Source organism: Corvus moneduloides, chromosome 7 (genome assembly GCF_009650955.1).
Source record: "Corvus moneduloides isolate bCorMon1 chromosome 7, bCorMon1.pri, whole genome shotgun sequence".
NCBI lineage: Eukaryota > Metazoa > Chordata > Aves > Passeriformes > Corvidae > Corvus > Corvus moneduloides.
This window is the reverse complement of record NC_045482.1, coordinates 3342917-3360738: the sequence shown is the minus strand read 5'-3', so window position 1 is coordinate 3360738 and position 17822 is coordinate 3342917. Positions and strand designations below refer to the sequence as shown.

Here is a 17822-nt window from a genome sequence, read left to right as displayed (position 1 = left end):
TTTTTCTTTTTTTCCTTTTCTCATCTTACCTTTTCCTTGTATTTTCCCTCTATAAAAACATTTTCCATAGAAATGCAGTTGAGAGAGGCATTTCCCTAACACGCTCTTTTATCAAAAGATAAACAGCAGCCTGTCACCAGACAGACCAACAAACAACTGATGTATGGGATCTATTTAATATCTCTGCAACTCCAGAGCCCTTCTGGTCATATATGCTGTTCTTTTCCAATAAGAGTTGCTTATAATAGGTCATATAGAAAAATGAATATATGATGTTCACATTAAGGAATGTGTTTGAATGCACATACATGGGGAGGAAGAAAATAGGTTGCACAAACATCCCTAACCCTGGTCCCTCCCAGCTGTTTGATGGCTGATCTGGAAAAACATCAAAAACTTATTTTGTAACTTTGTTCATTGTGTCTTTTACTGTAATTTTGGTGTCACCTTCCTGACTTTGCTTAACAATGTATTTCCAGCTCACATCTCCCAGTGTATGTGATGTCCATCACCATTGCTGCCAAGTTCTCCATAATCCCTAATAGCTGCAGGCTTTTGGCTGGATGGTGTGGGATGACATTGCTCTTGGACCAGGGGCGGAGCAGGAGGAACATGGGCCATGGGGCCCAGATGAACAATGGACCAGGAGGGCAAGCCCAGGTTTTGGAAAGAAAAAGGGTCTTCTGGGTGAGGTAGTGCAGTTTACTGCCCCCACAGCAAGACACATTGCAAAGGTATTGGGAACTCAGGCCTGTGATCATCAAAGGATTTCTTAAATTTTAAATTCTAAATTCAATTTTTTTTTTCTTTTTCCATCCTGCAGTCATACAAGCAACAAACTCTAAACTATCTGTGCAGTTGCTTTTAGATATCTCTTCAGACATATATTTAGAACTCCCTACACATCCAAATCACCCTTTTTACTCACTAGGAGGAAAAATTTTCCTTTTTGTTTAAATAAGTTTGACTGAATGGAAACCAGACTGCAGATTGTCTGTCCTTTTACTCTTACGAAAGCATAATTAAAAGTCATGTTAAAGTTGGGAGATCAAGAGGGTTTGTGATAGATAACAAGCTAGGAGCTGTCAAAGCTGTCAGGCCATTAAGAAACTAAATAATTCACACCCCAGTAATTGCTTTTATGTGCATTTTCCTATAAAATCCAGGAGACATGAGTCACGGGGCCTTACAAAAGAGCCTTGTTTATCAGCCTCCAATACGCCATACTGCACTTTTACTTTCAGGGAGTTCTTGACACAAGTATCATCCTCTGAAGATTTAAAGACAGTGAAAGCAGTGCTTGATGTCACTGCAGTGTCCCTGGCTCCTCCCTGTCCCCTCCCATTCCTGAGGCCGGGCTGTGCCACATCACCCTGGGCAGCAGCAGATTTGGTTCTGGTCACCTGTACCACGCTAAGAAATTTTGGCTCTGCAAAACAGCTCGGGACGGTTTTTCTTCCTTCCCACCCAATTCTGAGATTTCTTTGGTCTTTTTAAGCTGAGATACACCTGAGCTAAATAAACCACACAACCAAAACTTGTGGAGTAGTACAGGCCCCCTCCAAACTGCTGTTGGCACCCAGGAAGCCACAGCGATGTGTGCAGGGATGCCACTGTCACTAAGCATTAGTGCCACATGTTCAGCAGCAGGAGGACTGATGCCACCTGCAAAGTTGTGCTTCTTCTCCAAAACAGGTATTTTGGGAAGGGCTAGGGGAAAGGGTGAGAGGGGCATCTTTTACTCCAGATTACTGGCAGCATTTCTCCAGCTGCTGGCTGTAGGACAGCCCCCTGTGTAGGAGAGGGCTGGTGTCCGAGGAGGGCACGGGAACCACTGCATTGCCCGGATCACTCCTGCAGCATTCAGCCACTAGATGCCCCTGCAAGCCACGCAGTCTGCTGGGCAGTGCCGGCTGCCGCAGGCAGGAGAGACAAAGCTGAGGCAAAACCCAAGGAAAAGATGGAGTCTGTTCGTTGCCAGGCGTGTTGACAGCGTTACCTCTGTAACCAGCACTACCGTGTTGTAACAAGGGAGAGGGGATGGCCCAGAGTGGTGATGGATGCCCCATCCCTGAAAACATTCTTGGTCAGGTTGGACTGGGCTCTGAGCAGCCTGGTCTGGTTGAAGATGGTATTGGACTAGATACTCTCTAGAGGTCTCTTCCAACACAAACTAATCCATGACTCCATGCGTGTGCAAAAGGACTTCAGAACCAATCCAAAACTCAATGGCCCTTGATCTGCCCTGTGCCATTGCACAAGTGAAGGCACATCTCCTTTGGCACTGGCCAGGTTACAGTGCAGAAGAGCCAGACAGGGGGATTGAAAAAGCCAACAAAGGCTGCAAAAGGCTCCAGGTATAATTTCTTGCACTATGTAGCACCAACTCATTTCCACAGATGCTCTGGATGCTGCCTGCCCAGGGAGTGGGATGTTATCACATGGGCTAATTATTGCTCCCAGCTCAATGCTTCTCAGGCCCCCATTTATTTTACATACCATTAGCAGGGTAACAAAGCCCCTTCAGCTTTTGCATTCATCTTTCCTCCATAAGGAATTCCTGGCTCCACGCTGCAGAGGGAAAAGAAAGAAAAAGTAACCTTACATCTGTGTCCACAGGTATTTCTGGCCCTAGGTGCTGTCATCTTTAGGAATGAGGCACTCGGGTTTGGTGCATCTGTGGCCATGACCAAGGTCAAACTAAGAGTGGGGACAGAACCCTTTACTTTCCCAAAGCCTGTTTTGGAGGGGCTGGGCTTTATTTTTTCGGCAGTGTTGTTTTCTTTTTCAATTCCTTTGCAGATCTCTGTTTTTTGCAGAGATTGTCCAAACCTTGTGTGTCCCTGTGGGTGGGGCAAGCACGGGTTTCCATACGAATTTCAGCTGCAAACGTGGCGACGAACCTCTGAGCCCTGGGAGCAAGGGAGCTCCGGCGGCTGGAGCTGGAGCCCCGCCGATGGAGGGGCTGGGCAGGAAGCGCCTCCTGACCCATTTGGGCTCTCCTGGTGTGCCCACGATGCTCCTAGCGCGATCATCCATCCCTCATCGGTTACTCGCGCTTTTCCCACAGTCCTACACTTGGAGTCACTCTGTCAAAACTCGGTGGCACTATGTGGGCATTGCCCTTGTCCCCAGCACCTTGTCCCTCGTCCTCCGCTTCCCTCTGCAGCCTGTGGGAGCGCGGCCACGTCTCCCCAGCACAGGAGGGTGACAGGGGACACGCTGCAGGGATCCCAAGGCCACACCATGACCCCGCTCTGTCCCTGCCAGCACCTTCTCCGCGCTGTGGTTCCCCACCACCCTCCTTGGCTCACTGCCCCCTCTGCAATGCAGCCTCTTGTAAATATTTGCCAAAAAAAGATCCTTAGTGATAAGAGAGCCGGAGGCTTCTCAGGGTGACTGCAGAGGGAGGATTAGGGCTGTCTGGGCAGGGATGGGCGCTACGGGAGGCTGTTTCCACGGGGAGCAGGAATCCGGCTCCGCTGGTGGCCGTCCTGCCGCACGGAGCCCCGGGCATCCCGCTCCCACAGACGCTCGGAGCCACAGGGATCCCGCTCCCACAGACGCTCGGAGCCACAGGGATCCCGCTCAAAGGGACACTCGGAGCCACAAGGATTCCGCTCAAAGGGACACACGTTCGCCTCCGGTTCATCCCAACCCCGCGCCCGGCTTGCCCGCACCTCTGAGCAGAGCAGCAGCCCTGGCCTTGGGGATGCCGCCTCCAAAGGGAGCCCTTCCCGCTAAGTCAGCGCTCCCAGGACCAGGACAAGCCCTGCCCGCCCAGCAGGGGAGCTCGCCCAGCACATCCCCCGGAGGATGATTGCCAGGGTGGGCTTGGAAGGGACGTTTCCCCTCCCGCTGCCCTGCACCAAGGATGGATATGGAAAAACCTCTGGAAGAAGAAAACTATCATTCCTTCCCCCACCCTTTTCCCTTTGTTTTTGCTGTTTGTTATTTTTCTGTAATCCCGCTCCCTGGCAGAACCTACCCTTTCCCATCCTCACGGCCCGCCTTGTCCCCGGGCTGGCGCTGACGGCTACAGGGAACAATGTGGCTTTGAGGCTCCCGGTGTGTGCAGGGGAGGGGACGGGATGCCGAGCTCTGAGGCGGCTGTAATCCCCCTTTAATTGCTGGATAAACACAACCAGTGATTTCCATGGATTGGCATAGCTGGGCGCATTGTTTTCTGACTCCAAGAGGAACTTTACAACTGAAAAAAAGCCCATTTTCTTCTTAGACGGACTAGCATACACCCAATTATCTGTATGTCAGCAGAGGTGCTATAATTTACAAAACTCAGTTAATATCAGAAAACCACTACTGTGGCAACAAATAAACTAAAAAAATATATTACATTTTTAAAAAAAAGAAATTTAAAAAGTTGCTTTTGATTCATTTAGTCGGGTTGTTAAAATCCCACAAAAGCCAACTACTGTGAAAACTTCCTTCTTGTTATAAGAGTAGACTAGACTGAAAATAGGAGGAAAAGGTATTTTCCTCCAGAAAGTGCTGATACACAATTTTGGTTTTATCAGAGTTTCACACAGGAGAAAAATATTTTTCAGCAAAATACCATGACTTAAAAATGTGCTACTGGGCTTCAGGTTTTGTCCCTTAAGGCCTTTATTTTTTTCACATTTTGTTTTGCAGCCTAAGTTTTTTTCACCCAAATTCGTAAGACCTCGAAAGCTAAAGACTTTCCTAGCTTAGCACAGCCCTGGGAGCACACCCTGGGAGCTGCAGGTTGCAACAAAAGCTGGTCCTGAAAGGAGAATGGAAGCAGAAGGTACTGGAAAACCACAGTTCCCATGGGAAATGCTAATGCTTTTTGCACAAAAAATACTTTGGTTTTCAGCCAGCACAGCTTGGTTGTCAGTAGCCTGATAATAAATCCCAAGATCTGGGGTAGAAGGCAGATGTGCACATGGAAAGGGTAATTTTTAGTGAAAGTCCCCCCCACCTCCCCCCAGCTTTGCACCAAAGGAAAATCTGATGAGCTGTATTTCTGGGAGAGTCCTGTGAAATCTCAGCTTCATGGTGACTTCATTACTCACCACATCAGAGTCAGGAGTCATCCTTGAGGGCCCCTTCCAACACAAGATATTCTGTTTCTATGATCCAGAAGGGCTTGGATGTGGCACTTTGAAAACCTACAAATTTGTATGGATATGGAGTTAAAGTAGTAGCCAGACAAGTCCAAGCCTGTGAGTTTTGTGTGTGCACACATCCCCAGCCATCTCAGGTGTCGTGGTGACCTGTTCAGGGCAACTGGCTCTGTCAGAGAGCCTTGTACCCTTATTCATCCACCCCTACAAAATGTTGCTCCCAGAGTTACTGAGATCTTCTGACTGGCTACTGTGGGGGTTGGTAGTGGTCCAGGTTAGTACCTACTCTAGGAGATCAGGGATTTTCGCTAGGAGAACTTCATCTTGGTTACAAAATTAAGGCATTATAGGAAATGGTGTAGAAAAGCTGAGAAAAATACTCCTCAGGTTTGCACAGATTAGAAAAAAAAAATCAAAGGAGAGAGATTTGAAACCCAGGGTTACAAATCAATACACAAAATGACCAAACACTATTTCCTATACAACGTAGCCCAGTTTGAGCAACTCCCCTTGTGCAATGTTGTGCCCAGGATCTCTCTAAGGCAGGACGAGAACTCTGGGTCTCCACAGGGGCTGTGGCAAGAGCAGCACAAGCACATGTGGCAAGGTATAAGGTGTTCCCTCTCCATTTGAGTTATTCCAGCTAAGTAGCTGGAAGTTGAGGGCACACCCATTTTCATGAGTCGTGATGAGGAAAAGCCATTGCATGTCTGGTCTGTATGATACCAAGTCAAGCTGATCCATGGTTTGGCCCTCAGACTCAGAAGCAGCATTGGCTTCTGGGCAGCTGGGAAGATGGATACAAAATACCAGGGATGGGATATTAGTTACCAAGACAGAGGGATACAGGCTCTCCAACAATTAAGGATGTGGCTGTTGTAAAAGGACAGGTTTTGGCTACCTTGCAGAAAGTTTTAAAAAGTTGCATTTTTCCTGTTGTTGCACTGAAGTTTCACTTATTCTGAAAGGTTTAAGGAGATTGCTGGGAAAAACCTTAGTGAATTCCTTTTTGTGCATATGCATTTCACATGCACATAAAATCCATCAGAAATTCCCAGTTCCTTTGGACAAGCAGGTAATTACCTACTGGGGATTCACATCTTGGCCTTGCCATGCCTTGGGAGACAGTGCTGGGACAGGCTTTATCATGCAGGCTACAAACAAACAGCTGCTGTACAATAGAACCCACCATGCTCGAAGCTGAGAGCAAAATGTATTCACTGTCATCCCTGCCTCTCATGGAAAATTGTTGAAAGCGAGAAGTATTAAATCATTGTATGTCCTTAAACAATAAGCAAGCCATAACTATCAAGCCATCACATTTGGAGGGGTAAAGGCCTCTCTCTGAAATCCTTGAGGCGCTGCACATGAAGGCACAGCCCCGACCACTGGACTGTGTGCCGAGGGCAGAAAGGATCCATGTAGGGAATTTTGCAGTGTGTCCTTTCCTGACCCTCAGGAGATGGGCTGTTTGGCAACACAGGGCACTCAGTGCTCCCAGAGGGGATCTGGGCTGTCTGCACCTTCCACAGCCATGGAGGACTGCTCTGGTGGGTTTGCCCCCTTCCCTCTTCTCTGGAGTGAGGCTTTCAGGGATAAGCTGGAGACTACACTGATGCAGGGCTTCTCTGCACATTTTCATTTGTAAGCCACTGAGCTGGTAATTCCATAAGCCATAATTAGACGTTTTTCTGACACCTAATCCACTCCTGTGTCTGTTTTAACTTCCCCCCTCGAAGGTGCCAAGGTGGACGACAGCGCAGCCATGCTCTCCTTATCCTCTGCTCTCCGGCCTTGGGTCGCAGCTTTCCAAGCTCAGGGAAGGGACACTCCAGCAGTGCTGGGAAAAGAGACAAGAGCCACGGGTGTTGGAAACTCAGGGCTTCAGCAGGGCCCTTTCCCTCTGCTCCTGCATGGGCATACAGCCAGCTATTCCCAGCTTACTGTGGGGACCCCAGTTCCCACTCTAAGGCAGGAACTGGAGAGGAAAACATTGTTGTACAGCACAAATTGCTGGACATAAGCAAGAAGCAAAGGCTGGGGAAAACCAACCAAAGTGAGCATTTCCGGGCATGACTGCTCTCATGGCACAGGAATGCAGGCAGTAACATGGCAGGAACTCTGGAAACCCCTCCTTTCCAGCAGGTTCCTTCTTTTTTCCTTTCCTTCTTTTTTTCTTCTGTAAAGAAGAAAGCTTCTGTAAAGCCCAAGCTTACAGAACGTGCTTAGCTGAACTCAATCAGATTTTGCGGGTTTTGCGTGTTGGAGACTTTGCTCTTCAGCATTGCCACAGCCCCACCCAGCCCATGGATGCCCCTCTGTGTGCCCCCAGTCCATCCCAGCAACCACACTGGCACTGCCCAGCACACGTCCCAGCCTTGGGATGGTTCAGGACTGCACCAGGTAAATACAACTGCCAGAGTCATTGATGTGGGTTTTCTCCAAGCGAGCCGAGTGTTTTTTGTTTCTGGGTTTGAATGTCAGATCACTGCAGCTCATTTCATCGGTGCATTATCAAATTCCTTTCTTTCAGGTAACAAGGTGTAACCAAATCAGGGCTAAGAGGATTAATGAAGATGTGTGGCACCTGAGCCTGAAATAAGCTCAGGTGGGAGCAAACAAAAATTCATCATCTAATGACCAGATATCCATAAAGGGCTCACTATTTCCAGAAGAGCAGCCAAAATGCAGTGTCAGATGCTATCAGCAGCCCGTATGAATCATCCCTGCAGTGAGGCTGTAGAACAAGGTGTTGGTTTGCTATGTTCTTGCTTGATAAATCACAACCTTACAAATCCAGGGAAGGCAGGAAAATGTCAAGATTTCCTAACATACGGGTTGGGGTCTGACCTATGGAAGGTGTCTTTCTTGAAGCCCCAAATGGAAAGGAGGGTCCGGCTGGACAAGAATGGGATTCATGAGTCTGGTCTCAACCACAAACCATCAGATTACATGGACAATTGAATTCTTTTATCCTTTTCCTGTGAAAATGGAGACAAATTCTCCTATATCTCAATGATTAATACCTAATACTGACCACAGGGAACCTCGGTACCATGGTGATGTGTCTGCGCAAAACACAGGATGGAAGAAAGATGCTAAATAAATAGACAAAGAATTCAGTCCAGAGAGAAACAGAGTTGTGGAAAACATTGAGGGAGATCACTGGAGAAGCAGCAAAACTGAGCTGAGCTAAGACAGTGGTCATGAGGGGACTGTCTTGCTGGCTTACAGGCAGAACTTGACCCATGGATTAGACAGCCGCATGTGGAATTAGGAAGAGAGAAGACAGCTGGGATATTAAAAGGGTGAGATTTTTGTCCCCATGAAGCACCACCTCTGCAAACAAGGAGGTAAGAGGGGCCAGAGGCACATGGGATTGGCCCTTACACTGAGTGTGATCAGAAAAGCTGAGAACTGTGGATGAGGAAGGAGATGTTAATTTACCCTGAGACTAGCAGGGACCCACCCACGAAGTATCAGGTTGGTTTTCTGAAGGGATTAAGGAGTCCTCACCCTTTTGGGAATTCTCTGTGCTGTTTTTGTTGGTGTCATCCAACAAAGGTGTGGCATCAGAGAGGTCACAGGAGAGGTGAGCAATGTGTGCTTTGCTTTCCCTGGGATGGAGCAACCACAGCAACCAGGCCAGGTGAGTCAGGAGAAGGGTAAGATAATAGGAAAGACCTGGAATGTGCATCAGAGCTCAGTCCCTTATAATCTTTTATACTGAACACTGATGTCAGTAACTTTTGAATTCTCTCTCTTCAATTTTGGTAGAATAAGCCCCGGGAAAAAGCAAATGAACTCTTCCTCAAAGAACCAGTTTGCCCTATGGCTTTGCATGGGTTAGAGATTCCCACCCTTCCCTCAGGGCTTGAGTCTGGCACTGCTCGTCCCCAGCTGGGGAGATCATGGCCACAGAAAACCCCTTTCTCCTTCAGTAGCAATGCCAAGGAGTAAAAGGAGTGATTCCAGAACACAAAACCAGTAGAAAAGGGAAATTCTACAGGCTACTGCCCACTGGATTTGAAGGGGAGTTGCGATGACGACAGGGCCACTCCTCTTGGTATTGCCAGGTAAGGGCAATGATCACATATTGTGGCTTATGAGGTTCAGATTGGATATTACAAAGAAAAATTGGACTAGGAGGGTAGACAGAGCTGGAACAGGTCACTCAGAAAGTGGTGACATCCCCACCCACAGCAGTGATCAGGCTCTGGGCAGCCAAAGCCCCATCTGACATGATCTGGTATTGGAGACAGTCCTGCTCCAGATGGGAGGTTGGATTACAGAGGTCTGTTCCCACCATCACTTCTATGAGACCCTGGGGGAAGGAATAAAGCAAAAGCGGCATAAAAAGAATAATCCTTCCTATTTTGAAGCCATTTGGGATTTTGCGAGTCACCAAATATGTATTTTCACACAAATGAGGACGCTGCCACACACCGGTGGGTAAGTGCAGCATGGGCTGCCAGTTCTCTTGCATCTCCCATCTCATCTTAGGAAGCAATGGGGGACAGCTCCTTCCCAGTCCTTCCCAGTAGGCAGAGGGTTTTCTTTAGATAAGTAGATTGTGCCTTCTGGAGAACTGCTGGAAGGGCCCAAGTAGCCCATTTTCACTACTGACAGGTCAGAGACTCAGGTGTTTTGATTCCCAGGCATTATCCATTATCCTTTTTTTGATCACCTGCACAGAACCTTTTCATGCGGCACTCACTGACAGAGGTCTCACCAGGCAACTGGGAACAGGTCATTTAGAAGCACAAGATGACAACCCAGTTTTGCTGCTCCCATGGTGATACTCCAGATAACACACTTTGTAACTTCTAAAGATGCTCCTGTGTTGCTGCCACCAAAAAGCCACACTTAGAGTCTTTACATACAGAGAAAGAATGGTTTCATTATGAGAAAACCAGTACATGCAGCAACAAGTGACTGGGCACATACTCAGCTGTTAGCAGCTCTGCCGATGCCACTGGAAATGACTGTGGGATTTTTTAAGGACACATCAAATTGATTTGGATCTGTTAAAACCTAACGCCTTGATCTCCATCTGTGTTTTGAGTGTCCCTGCTGGAGGAGCAGAGGGAAGAAGAAACACAAGCGGAGAACAGGATTTTCCTTGCCTCATCCCCACCAAGTGTATTTGTTTAAACAAGATGGGTGGAACCGAAGCCATGCATGGGTGAAACTAAAAGGAGTCAATCTCTGTGCCTGAGCACTTCATACCAGCACATTTGCTCAAGTGTGTTTTCCTGCAATGCAAAAGCCCATGGAGTCCTCACAGCTCACCCAAGGCAACACCTTCTTCCCTCCAAAAATTTTTCCTTACCACCCAGGCTTTTAAATTTACTCTTTTTTTCCCCAGCTGCTAGTTTACTTCTCCCTGCCTCTAGTTTTCCAGGCAGTGGGTTTACCTTCCTCACATCACACAGCACCTTTTAAAACAGGTGGGATGGGGTGGGGATCCCAGTCTGTGCCAGTGCTCACAGGTAACACCTCAGCCCCAGCCTGATTTCCCAGCCCTTCCTTTACGGTCTCCCCACAAAGAGGACGAACAGGTCTGTAGCTCATCCCCTGCTCCACCATAGCTCATTCCACCACTTTCACAAATTCCATCTAATAAATGGGTTGGGTGGATAGAAACCTTCACACATTATTAATGTGCTTATTTTCAGCAGTAAAGTAATTCTGCAGGAATTCAGCCACGTACAAAACGTCCTTCCCCTCCCTTTGCTGTCTGTGAGCAGATCTCTGAACCACATTATGTACCTGCTTCACCCTTCCCGGACTGGGGGCTGGAAAACCTGCTCAGCGTTCCCTGCAAAGAGCATCTCAGATGTTATTTACAATAATGGGAGATCTGTCCAGTGCCACTGGATTCTGTCAGACAGAAGTTAATTAGGACTTTTGAGGTCACTGAGCCCGAGCTGACCCCAAAGGAAACCAAACCAGGGCAGACACAGCTTTACTTAGACTGGAGAAACTCCCCTGGAATAGTTTGCTAGTAAATGGGTGACACGTGGCCATCAGGAGTCTGAAAGCATTGCTCCAACATGACTCAAAAATACTCCAGCACTTGCATGTGCCTCCACGGAACGTCTTACCCCACCACTGAGAAACCCTGCTCCCACCACCAGCCCCACGCAGAGCTTTACAGTGATATGTGATGAGATATCATAAAAACCAGGACTCGTGCGGATGGAAAGTTTGGAAACATGTCCTTGGTGAGTAAACACTCTTTTCCTTAAAACAAAACCAACCCCAAAACAACAATAAAACAATTTATTCACACTCTTGGGAAAATGCTAATTAAAGTTTACTTTAAAATACTAGCAGACACGAGTGTGGGCTGTAACAGGAACATACTGTGAAGTGACAGGTCTGCAATCATCCCATCCCTCAGCCAAGTCTAATTCATTCTGATCACACGAAGGTCCGAAATCCAGGGAGGCCTCTTGGAGCACAAGCATGTGCACTTGTGGGAGGTGCAAGAAGAGTCTCCGGAGCGCCGGAGGTGCAAGAGCGAGAACAGGTGTGAGAGCAGGGGTTAATAGAGGGGGATGCCGGGAGCCCAGCTCTGCAGCAGGCACGGGGAGAGCTCTCCCTGCTCCGCTAGGCAGCTTTGCAGAGCCCTCCCTCACGCTCCAGCTCGGGGAAGGAACCTCCTTCCAAGCTTTGCTTTATTCTAGAGCAGCCTGGCCATGGAGAACTGGAAAGAGCCGTGGCAAAGGCTAAACATGGCTTGGTACTGGAGGATGAGATGCCACGACTGCTTTGCCTCTAAGAAGAAGGGCACAGACCATCACTGTGCCAAGTGGAATAACTCTCTAGGCCTTTAAGAGCTAACAAACCCCTTGTTCCTCGGTGAGTCCAACACTGCCCTGTAACTCATGAACCAGGCAAGAAAAGTTACTTGTCTTCTGCTTTAGCAAGGTTTTCACTCGTGCCAAGTGGCTGCAGCCACCTAAACAAACCCAAGCTTTCCAACAGGAGCAGAAGTCTTCCACGCTCCATAAATTATCTGGAGCCGGCTGTTAGATGAAACACCAGGCACCGGCAGAGCAGAAAAAAACCCTGTGAGGGTAATAGTGAAATAAAAATAAGCTTGTTCTAGTGATGCCCAGCTCCCCTGTTGCAATACCATGGCATTTGTGCCCAAGTAGGCAAAGGGTGTTGAGGAAAAGGCTGATGGAGATGCTTTCCATGGCTTCACACCATGTGCTTTACTGTTCCTTTAAATTCCTATAATGTATTCCAGTCTGAGTAGGGAAAGCTATAGAACGGGATGCACATGATTTTTGGGTTTTAGGAAGCTACTTCCTAACTTACATAAGTCTACTGCTAAAGGACTCAGCATTGCCTTCATTTCAAGGTCCTTCAATAAGAGATCAAGAACACTGCAGCACGCAGAGGTCACTGTCCTTTGAGCAGAAGGGTGACAAAGCATGTTTGCTGGCTCCAAGAATGGCTCAAGGGTCACATCACGAGCACAGCACTACCCTGATCCTGCCTCCACTCACTGGGGGTGGCAATGAGGAGAAGCATTCTGGGTGTAACAGGAAATCATTCCACCCATTTCCTGCAGCCAGTCTTATTTATCTTTATTCCATCTTTCTTTCCCCTGGTCTGCACATGCCCTGGAAGGCATTTCAGGAGCAGGATTTCACTGGGGTCCCACCTGCACTCACCGCAGCACTTTTCTCCTAGGGAGACTTTAATTAGATGGGACCCATAAACCATATGTCAAATGGGTGATTTCACTTTTAATTACATTTTCCAAAAGGTTATAAATAGTTACATTAAAACACACATGAACCACCAGGCGCTTGCTTGTCAAGCCTGGTGTCACCTCACCTCTTGCAAGTCGTCCTGCTTAGTGCCACATCAGATTTGGGAGCCCAGGTTGCTCCTCACAGCTTTCTGCCCACCTGATCCTGTCAGGATCTGACTCACACCCCTGTGGTGGCTGTGGACATGTGGCACTCTGCATTTCAGATGTGGTGGGTGCTCCTGTTTTAACTCACTGAAAATGTTACTGGCTACGAAAAACGAAAATGGGAAACATCCCCTTAAGTTATCATAGGGTTGAAGTGGGAATGATGAGTCTCTCAAGTGCTTGGGGAAATCAAACCCTTTATCCAGGCTTTGGGCACGGTCCCACTGGTGATACCACCAGGGTACTGACTGCCTGTCATCCTCCCCACCATTGCAGAGAATCACAACTGTAGATGGTGTTTGTGGGAAGCTATCACCATAGACTCTGAGGGGAGAGCTCACCTCACTTCTTCTTCCTCATGCAGCACAAAGGCTTTGATTTCCCTGCACATGAAGTCCCACTTCATGCCCCTGCCCCATCCATCTGTGCTCTGGACACAGCAGTGACAGCTCTGTGCTCTGTGGTGCAGCACAGAACTGGGGTGAGCTTGCTGGCCCCCCAGCAGCCCCCTCACCTGGCACTGAGCTCCTGTCCATGCCATACAGAAGCACTCTGAGATACTTCCCTGATAAAGTTTCCTGCCTGTGAAATCCCCAGTGCTCCCTGACAGATGAATACATATAGACCCTAAAAACTAACCCGACAGATGGGAAGCAATATAATGAAGGAGCTTTACTTCCTACAGAACCTCCAGCTTTCTCCTTGGCCCTCTGAAGAGTTGAAAAACAAGGTCAGTGTAAATACTTTTGCATCCCAAAGCTGTTTAATAAAAACATCCCTATGTTTACCAGACTGCTGCTTAGCCGTGCGCTCGCTGACATCTTCCAAATTGGAGAGGAGGAACTTCAGAGTAGCTACTTCACTCTGATCAGAGTTTCTGGCCAGAAATCTGGGTCAGATCCGCTGTTTCATTCACTGGCATTTGAGTTTTTTCCTATTAAGGGTCTCCTCTTTCTGCTGAAATGCTGCATTTGAAAATAAGCAAGCAACATCGAGTGTGAACTGCAAGCCTCGGATTCTCCTTAAAAGTGTGGTTAGGTCTGTATCAGAGAAACACTCCTGCACAAGCCTTGTGGCCATTGGGTAGCATGGACTGTCACCACCAAAACCCAAAGGAGCCTAATCCATCTCTGCATGAGATAGTGACACTCAGGGATGAACACTGTGACCACTCGGTTCAGAGCACAGCCAGACCACATGGCCTGACTGTACTGATCTTGCACAGTAGTGCAAGTATTTGCACCATGTATTTGCACCATGATCCCTGAGCAATGTGAGTCAGACTGAAAAAGCTTGAGAAAATCTCAGTCTTTAACAAACAGATGTAGTGTCTAGAAGCTGAACAAAAATGTCTGCATCCTATAAGCAGATAGCGGAGAGAGCTGCCATCAGCATCCATGGATGCTTCCCACTAAAATATCTTTAAATAGCAGCTTCTATTCAGTATCCTACAGAAGACAACAGTGCTAAAATATCTTAATGTAAGGGGATTTTGTTTTGGTCCAAGCACCTTAATTTCAGATTTAGCAAGTGGCAAGCTGCGTTGTCAGATACCACCCAGACAAAACCTGTCTTAATTTAGAGTGGACAAAACACTTCTAACCTCAGGGAAAAAAAATCTCCTCAGTTACTGCCAATTTGCATCTTCAAGGCCAATGACAAGCACCTGAAAGGGTGCACAGGCCCTGCTGCTGGGGCCTCAGAAGAGGGTGTTGTGTTTTTAAGGGCATTGATGGGTGAAAAGCTGGGCAGCCTGCATGTCTCTTCCCACAGGAGGTTTACTGACATGCCATAAAATAATGACTGTGACTACTCCATCTTCCCCAGCTGCTCCTGGGCTGCCGGAGAGCAAGGAGCTGCTCCCAGCCCCAGGAGAGATGGCTTGCATGTATCCAGTGGTTATGTTTTCAGATCTACTCTGCAGCCCTGTGGCACTTACTGTGCACCCAGAACAGCGTTTTTGGGACTCATTTATCACCTCTCCCCTCCTCCCTGCCAGCCAGCACAGTGCAGTGTCCCAGATTTGCCAGGCAGCCCAGTGTGACCCACAGTGTCTATGAGCTCAGCTTCCTTGTGCCCACTTCGGTGACACCCCAAGCTCCAGGTTTGAATTGGGATGAATCCACCACAGGAAAGGAGGGGAGGGAAAGAAGAGACCTATGTCCCAAACTTGAGACCCCTTGAAAAGGTGCAGAGGAAGAAACAGCAAGGGCCTGGGAAGTGCCAGAAGCCACACGCCTGGAGCAGGGCAGGTGAGTGGAGCACAAGGATTTTTGGAGGGGAAAGGAGCTTGGAACTGATGGATTTTGGTGTGGAGAAGAGGAAAAAATCCCCACCCCTCCACCACCCCTTCACACACTATACACGTGCTATAAAGCTACAGAAACTGCTGGCCAAGGCAGGATAGTCTTGAAACGGATTCATCACCCAAACTCACACGTCTTGTCCCCTCCCTCTTTGCCCTGAGACAGAGCTGTCAGCAGCTGGTGAACAAACACACTGCTCCTCTCCTTAACAGTGGAAACCAGCAGCCCTTACACCCTGCACTGCCTGGAAAAGTTCCCTCCGAAGCAAACACAAACCTTCAAAGAGCAGCAAAGGAGTTGGAGCCTGCAAAGCCGGGCAGCAGCCTGGGGCCAGGGCAGCAGCACCCCGAGGCCCCAGCCTCACAGCCAGCCGGGGCTTCTCTTCCAGCTCTCTCTTCCCCTCTGGCGCGTCCGTGTGTGCCAGGCCAGACGTGGACCAAAGCATGCACTCCTCTTTCTGCCCAGCCCCTCCTGAAACTTTTAGTCCTTTCCACCTCCATAGTTTTCAGTGTCTCCAAGTAGTTTATGGCTACTTATAACTACCTACAGCTTATAATTATATAGCTTATGACTCTAAGGGCAGGTAGTACACATGCCTTCAGGCACTTGTAGCAATGAGGGGACAGGATTTCAAGGCAAGGCTATCTCCAGTTTCCTTAAGCAATATTATTGCATTCCAGTGTGGAATTTTTAAGTCTTAGTGAATAAACACATGGAGAAATGCCTTTGGGTACAAAAGTAATGAGTTACACACCTGCACAGATTTCTGAAAGACAGACATCACCACTCCAGGTTTTTAAAGGCTATGGTCTTCAGTTCAAGATCAAATTCCTCAAGTAAGTCAAAAAGCCCTCATCCTCTCCTTCAAAATTGTGGACTGCTTGTTCAAAGTTTCAGCATAAGCCTTCAGATAAAGGTGGTGTCCTGGAAATTCAAAGGACAGAGCAAAAGCTGCAGCAGACAAAGTACGTGAATGGAGCTTATCCAAACTGTGGCATCTTTACCCTCAAAGAATGACCTGAATCCTCCTTCAAATTTCATGCCCATCAGTTACATGTATGACTAGCTTCAAACACAGAACACCGCACAAAATCCAATTATTTTACATATTAGAAGAAAAAAAAAAAAACCCTGCGTACAACTCATATTATGCATGAAAACATTTGCAAAACGAATTTCTTAGCAGGTTTAAACAGCATGATGGGGAAAAAAGGCAAAAAATGAGACATTTTGCTTAACCTGTGGCTAGAGGTAAATATTTTTAGCCAACTTTTAACCATTTGCTTCCAAGTTTTGTAAAAGTACTAGGAAAGTGCCCAAATGCCTGAAGTTTGTATTTTTCCAGTGAGAACATAATATTTTTCGATCTTGCTTTATACACCACCTTACCTCTTTGGTCATCCAAATAGGTACGTGTCCTTTACCTCTCTGGGAAGGTGTTCCTCCCAGAAGAAGAGGAAAAGCTCCATAAAGCTCAAGTTGCAGTGGCACGTGAGCATGTGAAACAAAACACTACGACTGCACATCATCCCCATCACAAACATTGCACAAATACTCCTTTTCAGTCACAAAACCTCCAGAACTCTGGTTCTGGGTTTATTTCAGACCAGAATCCCATAGTCTAATATTCCACATTTTGCAGCATGATTTTCTAGCTAATTTCCCCAGCTCAGGTATTTCCTTGCCAAGGTTTGGTGAAGGCTTACCTGGCTTCTCACTGTCCTCTTCAGGGAGAAGGGAAGAAAAGGATTAATCTGCTAATTCCACTTGCCATAGCCAGGAGCAGGAGACAATATTCCTTCAGTAACTTCCAATGGCAAATCTTCTTCCTCAAAAACGCCCTCCTGAATATTGTCTCTGAATATTGCTGCTGTCTGCTGGCATACTGTGAAACTTGGAGGTCCAACCTCTTTCCGTTCTGTGTGCTGTCTGTGCTCAGTACCCAGCATTCCCTCTTGGAGAAGCACAGGAAGGCAGAGGAGAGAGTTCTCTTTCCAAGGCTCTGCATATCCTACAAAGAAAGTACAGTTAAATGCTGATAGAAACAAAAGCTGCTCTCGAAAGGACGTTCTGTCCCCAATTCCATCAGAAAGGACTGAGTGAGCAGGGTTTGAGAGAGCAAGAAGAGAATCAGGATCATCCAAGTTAGACAGAACTGTTGGCAGCTATTTTCTTCCTACTTTTGGTGGCTCTCAGCTACTGTCATACCTGGAACCGAGTCAAAAGCACGCTTATCCTGCTGTGCAAAGTTGTTTCTCTCAGCCTCTATAATAAATCAGGGGCATTAGCAAACTCTTAGGCAGGTTGCAAAAAAGCACCATCCTGTATTTAAAATGCACCAAATTCCAGCTGAGATCAATCGCGCTTCCTTTTAATTTTGATTGCTTAATTTTAAGGCAGCTAAACTCTCCCCTCTTCCAAGACTGCTCATGCCAAGCGCTGAATTCCCTGCTCACATCCTGGCCTCAGCAG

The 17822-nt window shown here is 47.6% G+C and overlaps 1 long non-coding RNA gene across 2 annotated transcripts in view; it reads right to left on the bottom strand.

The window, feature by feature from the left end:
* LOC116446917 overlaps nt 1-17283 on the bottom strand; it is a 29782-nt gene extending 12499 nt beyond the window's left edge. Inside the window, exons 1-3 of one of the 2 annotated variants that reach the window (XR_004241439.1) lie at nt 17057-17283; nt 16105-16274; nt 2500-2571 (exon numbers count right to left, since the gene is read on the bottom strand). This is a non-coding gene — a long non-coding RNA (uncharacterized LOC116446917). Of the gene's footprint in view, nt 1-2499; nt 2572-3988; nt 4199-16104; nt 16275-17056 lie in introns of those variants that run through there. The other variant, XR_004241440.1, reaches the window with a different exon arrangement.
* Between the last annotated feature and the right edge of the window lie 539 nt (nt 17284-17822).